Source organism: Hydra vulgaris, chromosome 08 (genome assembly GCF_038396675.1).
Source record: "Hydra vulgaris chromosome 08, alternate assembly HydraT2T_AEP".
Taxonomy (NCBI): domain Eukaryota; kingdom Metazoa; phylum Cnidaria; class Hydrozoa; order Anthoathecata; family Hydridae; genus Hydra; species Hydra vulgaris.
The window spans coordinates 52,538,545-52,551,213 of NC_088927.1; positions in this window are offsets into that span (position 1 = coordinate 52,538,545).

Genomic DNA, 12,669 nt, shown 5'->3' on the forward strand with positions numbered 1-12,669 from the left:
CACTTGTTGCAAATAAAACAAAATAAAACAAAAATATACAACTTTTAAACTTATAGAAAATGCCTATGACGTAAGCTATACATATAACAACTTACAGAAAATGTGAATTGTAAATCTAACCTTTGCTAAATAATTTTGATGTCATAAGAACATTTCAAATATGTTTACAGCCATTTTTCTAACGCAACCAAATACAAAGTGGTTATAAGAAACGAGAATTTTATGTGTTTTTAATTGCTCTTTAGTAGTAAGAGTAAAATAAAGTTCACAATATTAGGATAGTTAACATTTGGATAAGTATCTATATTACCAGAAAATATGAATTATAAATCTAACCTTAGCTAAATAATTTTGATTTCAATCAAAAATGAGGTAGACAAAAATTTCTGTTCAAATTAATCTTTTTTTTTTTACGTTTGTCTCCCATGATAGATGTTTATCTTTCATGACAGATGTTTGTCTTCCATGATTTTTTTAAAACTAATCTTTTTATTTACGTTTGTCTCCCATGATAGATGTTTATCTTCCATAATAGGTGTTTGTCTTCCATTATAGATGTTTGCCTTCCATGATAGGCATAGTTTATTTCTGTATAAATAGCATTCTTATTTCTGTATTTTTTTCTTTCAGTATTTTTAGAAAACACCATTATTTTGATTATTAAAAAGGGCTCAATGAAAAGATTGTGATGTCATTTTTATCATCCATATCTTCTTTGAGCTCCTATCTGTTTATAAACATTTTATAACTGTGTGTATTTAAAAGTATATTACTATATATATTACAAATGTATATAATTACAACACTTGTAAAATATTTAAATTCTTAACAAAAATATATGTATATATATGTATATACATATAACAGAAATATATGTATATATATATGTATATATATATATATATATATATATATATATATATATATATATATATATATATATATATATATGTATAATTGTAATTGAAATATATATATATATATATATATATATATATATATATATATATATATATATATATATATATATATATTATGTATATTAATTTGTATTGTAAAACCTCTTTTTATAAATGACATATCTTAAAACTTTTTTAACTTGCAGAGCTGAAACTAAACAAAACCTTTGCAAATCTTTCAGCGCTGACACTGAGAAGTCTATTGTTCTTTGGAATTTCACTACACAAATTTGTAAGCAATTTTTAAATCTATAATTTAAACAAGCATTGTAAAGCTTCTCTTTGTGCAAGAAAACTTTTAATTGACAACTAACAATTAACTTAATTAAAATACATTAAAAATAAATTAAAAATACATTAAAATAAATTAAAAATATATTAAAATAAATTAAAAATAAATTAAAATAAATTAAAGATAAATTAAAATAAATTAAATAAATTGCATAAACAACTTTTAGTTTTAAATCTTTTCAATTGCGGCAATGGATTTAATCTAAAATAAAAATTATAACAAGAGCTGTACGGTTTTTATCTCTTTTTATTTTTATCTTGTCATGTCTTTTAAATAAAATAAATTGATAATACGCATGAGAACAACATAACGGTATTACCGTTGTTCATATATGCGTTGTTGGTTCATACTAAAATTTTCTGCAACATAACGGTAACATTGCGATTTTTACCCGTTATAAATCACAAAACTTAACCGCTCTTTTGCGTTATGTTTAAAAAAATGAAATCGTATAACTATACACTTATACAATTATACACATAGATCTGACATGTATGTAGTATGTATTAACCCTCATACAACATGGTTTTTTGCTTCATCTTTTTTATCCAAAAATGACTTATGATGCTTTTAAAATGACCCGTTAAAATTACACATCCCAATTGGTTTGGATAAAAATTGCTTTTTATAAAATAATCGTAGGTTCAATAATTGGACTTACCTTAATTATACTTTGTGAAGAAGAAGATTTGTTCTTCACAAAGTATAATTAATGTCTTTTTTTTCTTCAGCAATAGTAAACTTTAATAAAACTTCAATAAAGATATAGTCTTTATACATATTTATACACTCTGTATACATACATAAACACTTTTTTTACCAACAGAATTATAAGCAATTGGAATAAACTAAGTTCACAAATAGTAAATCAAGAAGCAATAAATAAATTTAAAAACAAAATAGACAATAATTATTTTAGAAACAATCAATTCGAAGGCTATTATATTGAAACTTAATACTGTACTCCGTTGTTTTTTTTATATGAAACCATAGCTATCCCTTTTTATCATTATTATTATATAAGTGTTGCAATAAAATTGTATTACTTATTGTTCAGAACTGTTTGTGTAATTATCTGATACAGATTAGTATACTTTACAGTGACGTATAGCAATGTGCTATTAGGGAATTAAACTTAGTTTTCAGAGTGCAGTCCTAGGCATAATTAAAAAATAGCTTATTGTACCTAGGGCTACTAATTTTTAAACCCTTTTACATGACGAATCTTTAATTTAATTCATTATATTTTACTTAATACAAAGTAGTTAGTTTAAGTGATTATCTTTAAAAAAAAGAAACAGCAAAAAAAAAACATCTTTAAATATAAATTATACCAATACTTTTAGTATGAATAGATTGGGTATACAACAACAATATTAAACAAGATATAACATTTGATTCACCATTTTTTGACTATATACAACGGGTATTAGCTGGGTCAAGTCAATTAAAACATTGAAAAAAATATTTTTTGCTGCGAAATTCTATTTTTAATGATAGCTTGTGGGAGAAGCAATTTAACAAACAAATCAATAATTTTTTGGACACAATCTCATCTTCTACTAAGAGATTGTTGTTAAAAATAATTTTATGTAAACAGTAAAGTGATCAATGAAATGCTTAACTTCGCTGTTAAAGAGTGTTCTATCATTTTAAAATTTAATTTGGAAGTAGATATTAAAAGCATAAAATTATGGACTTATGAAAGCAATTGCGATGGCTTTAGAGTTGTAGGAAAGAGCCAAAAGATTTTTGATTATAAAGATTATAATCAGGATTGGAGAAAAATATGGAGTTTTATAAATATTATTCACAGGTATAGTAAAACTATAAATAATTTTGAAAGTATAAAATAGTTTTGAAAACTTGAAATAACTTAAAAAGTAATTTTTTTTATTAGATATATCTATATTCTTTTAATCGAAAAAAATATTTTTTTTATACTCTATATAAACACTGCCTTAATCAAACTTGCCAATTTAACAATTTGAACAATTGCTATTGAACTCAATCTTAAAACTCGATAACCCCTATTTATATTTATAACGCAATTATTACTTTAAATTTTGTTTATGTTTTTAATTCTACATTGAAGATAACATTTTCAAGTACAATAAATACTCAATATTTATTTTTTGATGATATCATTAATGTATATCATTCTTTCTAAGAGTATTTATATAGATTTGAAATAAATAAGGGTAAATTACAGATTTTATTATTTAAAAATAATGGTCAAAAAATGTACAAGTTTCCGTACATGATTTTTTATAAAAGCCCAAACTAAACCCTGGAAAATAAACCCACCTAAAAAGAATCTTATTGCTGTCTAAGATTTATCTGTACAAAGTTTTTAATGGTATACCATTGAAAAATTTGCGAAAACTTGAAAGAAAGTGCAGGTTGTTTATCTTTAATATGCTGAAATCGTAAAGTCACTTTATAATTGCTAGAAAAAAGAAAGGATCCCTCAACCAGATCGTCACAGAAGGTAAAGAAGGTTAGTTTAATTTAATAGTATATGTTAAGGCGTCTGTTAAAGTTTAAAGATTTGTATACATTATAGTTTTATATAGTCAATTCTGTAGGGGATCAGGGGATTATACGTTGTGTATACGTATACAGTTTGTTGCTGTTATTAAAGTTATTCCTAAAACTGATCAAAGTAAAAAAAATTCTAGATGTTCTCCAGTTAGATACACTGGCTTTTCATGTTACAACGGATTTAAATTTGGCTAATATAAATATCTAGTTGGCAACCGTAGACATAAGGAGCATGTATTGATAAAAATTTTGGTGTCTGAGGCGACAAAGCGTTGCTTTTAATGTTATTGTAACAACGACTTAACATCGCAAGATCAACTCAGATAGCCCGACAACCCGAATAAAGCAGCTAATTGAAAGTAATGAAAGATTAACTAAGCGCTGCTTAACAAGCGAACATGGATGCGTTCATGATGCTATAAAACACCACTTGCACAAAATGGGAAACAAATCTAAGCATAGCTTAGAAGTTTTAGCATTCAAAGTAAAATATCCTTCAGTTATTTGAACCTGTAGTTTTTTAAAATATTTAGATTTTTGAAAATTTAATGCAGCAAAAGAAATAGATTCTTTATTCAATGTATTATGGTTGTTCCGTGAATTAATTTTGAAGAAGTTATTAATTTGTTTGCGAGTCGAAATGCTCGCAAATCTTTATTATGAAACAGTGTTTCATAACTTTAACTTTTAAAAGATTTAAATAGTTTTGACATTTAAAAGATTTAATAAATTTTCTTTTTTAATTTTCAATGACCAGAGTAAATGCACTTTCGGCGGTCCCCGGCATATGATTGATCATATTGAGGGCCCGCTAAGAAAACTTAACGGGCCCTCAATATGATCAATCATATGCCCAGGACCGCCCATATAAAAATAACAACCCCCTCAAATTGAGGGGAGTTTAACTTTTATATCGTCATAATTTTTGAACGCTGAAAAATAATACCATGAAACTTAAAAATTATCGATGAATATAAGTCTAGTTGAGAATAATACAAAAAATATTTCATCAACTTGTTGCTATCACGTCTGGGGCAGGTGAGGCAAAAATTTTGGGGCTCTTTTGTTCCCAGCCTCCCAATCACCGCAATTTTTTGGAAACCCTCATTATTTGATATAAGTGAGCTAACTCCAAACATAATAATGTTTGGAGTTAGCTCCATGTCTGGAAGTTAGCTATCTCAAAGATTAAAAAATGCTTGATCCGCCACTGTATATATAAATAAAAACAAATATATTTTTTTCGCAGCCGTATTTATTGATTTTAATAACATTTTATCGTATAGCAAGTAAATGACTTTCAAAGATTATATATATATATATATATATATATATATATATATATATATATATATATATATATATATATATATATATATATATATATATATATATATATATATATATAATGTATGTATAATGTACTTATAATGTATAATGTATATATATATACATATGTATGTATGTATGTATATATATATATATATATATATATATATATATATATATATATATATATATATATATATATATATATATATATATGTATGTATATATAATGTATGTATGTACCACAAAAACATTAAACATTTGTTGTTTAAGAAATGGGTTCTTTTTTTTATTTTATTTAAATGATTGTAAGAATATTTTATTCATTATTGAACTTTTATTCATTTTTTGCACCATTTCTTTCTTTTTCTAGCTTGGCAGATACAAAAGCAAAATTTCACTAATAAAGCAAATTTGATGGTTGTTTTTTTTTAATTTTCATTTCGTTGAAGCTCGGTTTAGCTGTACAAGCTGTGAAAAAGTTTTTTTTTTTTTTTTGCAAGGCCGATAAACAAAGACAAAAGTAAACTAATAAATTTAATTTAGTGGGTCTTTTAAAAATTTTATTGCTCTGAAGCTGTCGTGATTGATATGGCAGAGAAACTCCAAAAAAGTATTTTGGTGGTTGCCAACCTAAAAAGGTAAATTAATAAATAACAGAAAATGAAATTAATATAGTATTTCAACTTTGTTTATAAATAATATCTTTTAGGAATAAGATCTAGAGCAGCTAATAAAGTTGAAGGAGGACTTTGAAGATGTGAGCAAAATTCTTTTCACTCCAAATACTCATTATTAATAGTTTTCTTATTGCAATTTTTCTTTGCAGATCTGAACAGTCTTACAGTTTTAAGTACATCAATCCAACTATGATGAGAAATTATTGATTGTAACAGAGCAGACCTTTTTATTACTAGTTGCTAGTGCTTTGAAAAGCGCGTATCCACGGATTAAGTAACTGAATCTAAGAACGGGAACCAAGTTGTTCCTTTGTAATACTAGCATGCATTTTCAGCAGAAACGTTGCTTTTATCCAATTGCTCACATAAGACACGAGGAGTGACTAAGGGAATACCTAAATAGTTTGTCAAATACTTAGCAGTGTTGAAAGGACCAAATCTAGCATTCTTCCATACTTCATTTTAATCAGAACGCCACAATAAATTAGACTTTTTCACAAAGTTTATGACATTTAAGGCACCAATAAGATTGTTATAGGCTGTTTGCAATAGCTGGTTTTAATGCAATTACTTTTTTTGCGTAACAAAGTGCTACAACAACGACACAATAATAAAGACATTTTAGTATTCCTTTTGCTACGTCAGCAGTTTTGCTGTCATTGACAATTTCTTCTAAACATCTTACAATATCAATATAAATTTGATAGAAAATAAGTAAGCAATCATCCCTTTATACAAAACGTGCTTCACGAAAGCTCTTCAAACATGAAGCAGAACTTTTAAACTCTTGCAGCAACTTTTCTAATATCTTCTTTTTCTTAATAGAATCATTAATAAAAGTTGTACACCACTTCACTGTACTGAACATGTGTCTTATTTTGGGAAAAGAACATGCAAAATTTAAAACTAAGTTGAAGACGTAGCTACTACAACACACTAAAACTGCAGATGGAGTCAGCTGTTTTACGTTCTCCTGAAAACCATTATTACCAGCCGGACATAGCTGATGTACCTTCATAACCCTGACTAACTAAGTAAGAAAGATCAAGATTTGCTCTTAAAGAGTAAAATAATTAGTCCACCTTGCACTTTTCCGCTAAGATCATTAGTTTTCCTATAATTTAACATTTTTCAAAAAAAATCACTTCAAAATTTTTTTTTTTAAAAAGCTTTTTCGGTTGCAAAAATAAAGTGAAGGGAAGTTATCCAACACCAGTGAACAAAAAACCTCATCTACAGTACACCGAAAGATTTAACCAGTTCTTTTATGTATAACTTTTAGATAGGAAGCGCATATTGATAAAATTAATTCAGCTCTATCAAATTATAAGGACGTGGTACGGGCCTTTTTGTTTATTAGATATTGTTAACTTCAAATTTTACCTTTCTTAATATCTTTGATTAGTTAATTTATACATTTTAAGTCTGGTTGGGAGAGGGCGGGGGGGGGGGGGAAGTTTAAGCGATGCGTACCCCACATCCCCATTGGATTTGTCATTGAATAGTAAACAAGCTAAATTAAATTAGTAAAATATTACAACAAAAAATTTTTTTTTATTAAAATTAGACATAATCGAAATTAATTAAAAATAAAATTAAAATTAATTAATTAAAGTTAATTAAAAAAAAAATCAAAAATTTGTCATATTAATTTAAAAGACTTCAATGATTTATTAAAATCTTTACTTCAAAGATTTATCGAAATCATGTAAGGCTTCAAAGATTTAAATATTTAGATTCATGCCTACTACCTTCGAATCTTTATTTATGTTAGGAAATTTTTAAAACGTTTGAACAATTAAAAAAAAATAATTTATAAATCATAAACAAATCTACATTAGTGGGTGTTAGAATGACGTGTTACGCTAACGCGTCATTCTAACACCCACTTTATCTTGTTTAGCATCTCAATATTAACATTATCTTGTTTAGCATCTCAAAATATCTATTCATCTACTGAGTCATATTCTCCACTAATGCGTTTATGTGTTTTTTACAATATATTCTGTAAGATAATCTTCTCCTTGACCAGGCATATCTGTTAATAAATTTCAGCAGCTACATCATATCAGGGAGAATTTTTCCACTTCTGTGAAAAAATTCTCCATAATCATAATCATGTGTTATGATATTAAACATTTACTTTAATGTTTTCACTTATTGCAAACTCTCCTTAAATTTTAGAAAAAAAATAATTAAAAGTAGATGAGTTTCAGATTTGTTAACAAAATGAAAATTAATATGAAATAAATAAGCATAACTACAGGGCACAAAAGGGGTCGTTAGTAAAAATACAACACGAGAAATGAAGAAGGGGGGGGGGGGGGGAAGAGGTGATTGGCTTTGTGACGATTCATACTGGACTTCAAACTTTGATGCTTGCATAACAATTATTCATCATTTTTAATATATTTTTGTATATTTATTTTACAAACGTTTTAGAGTACTAAAAAATGAAAAACCGAGCTAAAACATTTTATAATTAGGTATTGACATCTTTGAAAGAGTTTATTTATAAGTTATTAAATAAAAAATCTTTTTAAGGAGATAATATAAAGAAATATAATACTTGCTCCTCAATTGAAATCATCTGATCAGATGATTTCGCTCAGCTGAGCGATTGAAAAATCTACATATTTCTGGAAAATATTTCAATATCTTTACAAATTGCTAAAATGCTAACGGGTGACAACTGAAAAACTGGATTTAAAGGAACATAACTTCTTTAAGGTAAAACTAATTTTTAGTAGTAAACAAACGTTTAAATCCAACTTGCTTAAAACTTTTATATTTCTTGTTCATTCATTGCCATCTTCATTAAGCAAACATTACTTGGTGCAGTACAAATAAAAATAAAATAAAAAAACTATTTAATAAACAAAAGCATGCAATCAGAATCATTTCTAATGTAGGTCGTTATACACACTCCAAAGCATTATTTGTTAATTCAAATATAATGAATGTTTATTAAATGTCTATTAAATGTCTATCAAGTTCTTATGTTTATGTTCAAAATTAATAAAAATATATCTCCTAAAATATTTTATCCACTATTCAAAATAAATCAGAATAGATATCTAACCAGATTTTCAAATAACAGTTATATTCAACCCAAAAGTTCACTGGCGGCAACTGAATTTTCAATTTCTACTAGAGGGCCAAAATTATTGAATAAAATACTAAATGATGAACTTAAAACAATTGCTACGCTAAATGAGTTTAAGAACAAATTAAAGCAAGAACTATTGATGAACGACGTAGCGCTCGCGACGTAGCGTCGCACTCAGCTTTTTCTGAAGTTTTACTGATTTCTACTGTTAAATTTACCAAAAAATTGCAATTGATAATGACAAAACTCCATGGAGGTTTGTCATTATCGGCTTGATGATCTTATAAAAAGAATGTGCCACTTGTTATTGGTTCAATTCATTTTTTTTTTAATAAAAAAAATAATGATTTTTAAGAATTATTCACATATTTCAAGGAATATGCTTGTGTTAAAGAAAAAGCTTCCGGGATTATGCGTATTTACCTGCATGCTATTTAGTAATTTATTTTCTTTTTACTAATTACTTTGTTTCATTTTTTTTTTTAATTTTTCTTAAACCATACAAAAACAATAAGTTAAAGTGGGACATTAGGACCGATGATTTTTATTTTATAAAGTCTTTAGAAAAACGTTTTATATTATATAGTGTTACGTTTTTTAATTTTTGTTGTGTTATATTTACGGTATAGACTAAGGGACTTGATGATAAGACAAACTATGTCTTCATCTTGCCCCTGCTATTTGTATTTATATTATGATTTACGACTTACGATTTAAATTTATAAGAAAAATGAATAAAAATAACAATTTCAAAGCAAGAAGAGATTAAAAATTATCATCCAAATCACAGAAATGTTGGTAAAAAGTTCACTTAAGACCTTTTCAAAAAAAAAAATAAAAAAAAAGTTTATTTATAATCACTTTAAAACTGAGAATATACCTAAAAGTACTATCTACAAGATAGTACTTTTAGGTATATTCTGAAAATCTACATAATACCTAAACGTGTTGATAGTGAATCTGGTTACGAAAGAGTTCAAGGAAGAGGAGGAAAAACTAAAAAAATGACCAAGACAAACATTAAAAGGCTCAAACTTATGTTTCATTAAAGACGAAGTTTCTCAACGACAGACAGCCAAAAAGTTAAAAAATTAAATAAAATGACAAAAATTAAAAAAAGATACAGCATTTTGAACGTGAAGAAAATATAGTGGACATCTTAATAAAGATACACAGGAAAACGACTATAAAAGTGGACTTTAAAACATAGCGCATAAGATATTCTCAATGTACGATAACATAATTAATAAAAAATATTTATTATATCCGACTTAATGATAATTAGATTAATAAAAAAAAAATATATATATGTATATATATAAAGGGGGTTGCTTGGGCCTATTTTAAAAGCAAGTTAAATTCTATTCAAGTCATTTTATTTTGTCATAATTTGTCAAAAATTTAACTATGTTTATGCATGTATCAAATAAGAATGTAAAAAAAATTTTGAAAAAAAAAATTGTTAATGGAGCCTGGGAACAAAAATACCCTAAAAGGTTAGCACTTTAAAAAGTGGAACTTAAAATGTAACGTTTAAGATATTCACCAAGTACCATGAAAAAACCTTATTTAAATATGTGACGGGATTAAATACAATACTTAATTTGAATTCATCAACAGACTTCAAATTCACCTAAAAATGTTTTATTTTTCTAAAGTTATGACTAAGTGAAGTTTCCATTCATCCCTCAACGGGGTGGGGTGGGGGGTTGAAATTATCACATGGTCATAACTTTCGAGCATTAAAAGATGTTTAGATTAAATTTGAAAGCTGTCCATGAATTTAAATTTAGTGTAAGATGAAAAATTAATTACTCGTTGGCTTTACAGTTAGTTAGGCCAACAGAGACAAGGGTGCTAACTTTTTTAGATATTTTTGTTCCCAAGTTTTAATTATCGCAATTTTTTGAAAATCATTCTCATTTGACATATAAATGAACATTATTTTATGTAGAGTTTTCAGAAAGCCTAAAGTCATGTGTCTGGTTTTTCTTTTATTTTACATTATCTAAAATGTAAAATAATCATGTGTCAGCTCTTAGTTACTATAGAAAATTTAAAAAAATTAAGATTAAATAAAAAATTTTATACAATATTTTCAAAAAAGACATGTCTTGGACAATAATAAAGCTTAATATAATAATATAATAATAAAGTCAAATATAATACCAAAAGTATTAAATAAATTTCAAGTCTTTTCAAGTATTAAATCTGCTACAACTTCTTCCTTGCTTATGTCAATATCTTCAGCTTTTTCTTCATTGACTTTCCAATACCCCAATGTGTATGTAAATGATTTTTTCTTTGTTGCATTGATTAATAATCCTATCGAAAGATAAATGTCTATTTCCATCATCAAGCTCCCATACAAGCTGCCCTATCTAGGTTCCATTCTTCAAAATTATACCTAAAAAATGTTTTTGTTTTTCATCAATAATAATAAAAAGAGGATGTGTTATTTTTGCATTACCAGCTATTGCTTTTTTAACATCCTTTTCTAGTTGCTTTCTTTCCAGTAGTTCTTTTTTTAAACTAGCTTTGGTACATCTTTTTTCCTATTTCTTCATACAAAAGATTATCAAAATTTTTAGAGGCTTGACATGTTAAAGCTCCTCTCTTAATTGCAAACTGAATGAGGTCTTCTTGTTCTGGCAATGTTTTCTCATTAAGCCATGTTAATGTTTTGTTTACCCTGGTTTTTGTTTTTGAATCCAGGAAGCCAAAAGTTGCATAAAGAAAGCAACGTAAAAAAGTCAAGCCTGCCCAAGATCCTTTTAGCCTCCATTGTATGTGGTAGAGCAGTGTGATTTTTATCATTTCTTTAGATGGATTTGAGAGTTTACCAGTCAAATACCTGGCCATTTGTCTTTTAATAACTTTCTGTATGGAGCTTTTCAAAGCTGATAAAATGTTTACCAAAATTTTTTTATTTTTAATGACACAAGGTGATTGGCGTACCTTATTTTCTTTAATATTCAATATTTGACTAAATATATCCACATCTGTACAAAGAATTGATTTTAGATTACTTTTGAAAATGGATAATTTCTTTATTGCTTTCTGGAAAATGTCCCCCACACAAAAAAAGATTAAATTCTCATATATGTTTTAAATTCTTTTGTTACTTTATTAAAAAACATTAAAAATTTACCAACTCAAGATTACTCTTTCCTGTTGCATTTTTATAAAACATACTCATCCATGGCCCAATTATTATTTTTACAATCAAGCCCAATCCTTTCAATTGCACAAGTGTCATATTGTTACTTTAGAAAGACTTGAGAAATTGCAAAATTTATATTTAGTGTTGCTGAAATAATAAACAAAAACAAAAAAATTCAAGTATAATACAAAGTTGTAATGAAATTCTATTAAACTTAATATTCATCTAAAAAAATCTGTACCTTTAAAGAAAGTTTTTATAAGTTTTTTATGTGTAACAACAATCCCTGCCATATAGAACAAGACATGAATTCTGTTACCAACATATCGAAGAAATAGCCCTGGAGCAACATTGTTTTTTTTTAAGATTTTGAATGAAGCAGGATCTTCTTTGAAACCTTACCTGATTTCAGAGAGAAAAAAATTACAATTTCATATTTTCAAAACAATATGTGAAACAATAAAGAAAAAAAAAAGTTTTTAAAATTATTATTAATTATTTTATAAAGTTAAATAAAAATAGCCATTACCTTATCTTCAAAATATTTTTGAGGACTGTTATGGCAATCCCATTATTTTCTTTAGCTAGTTTTA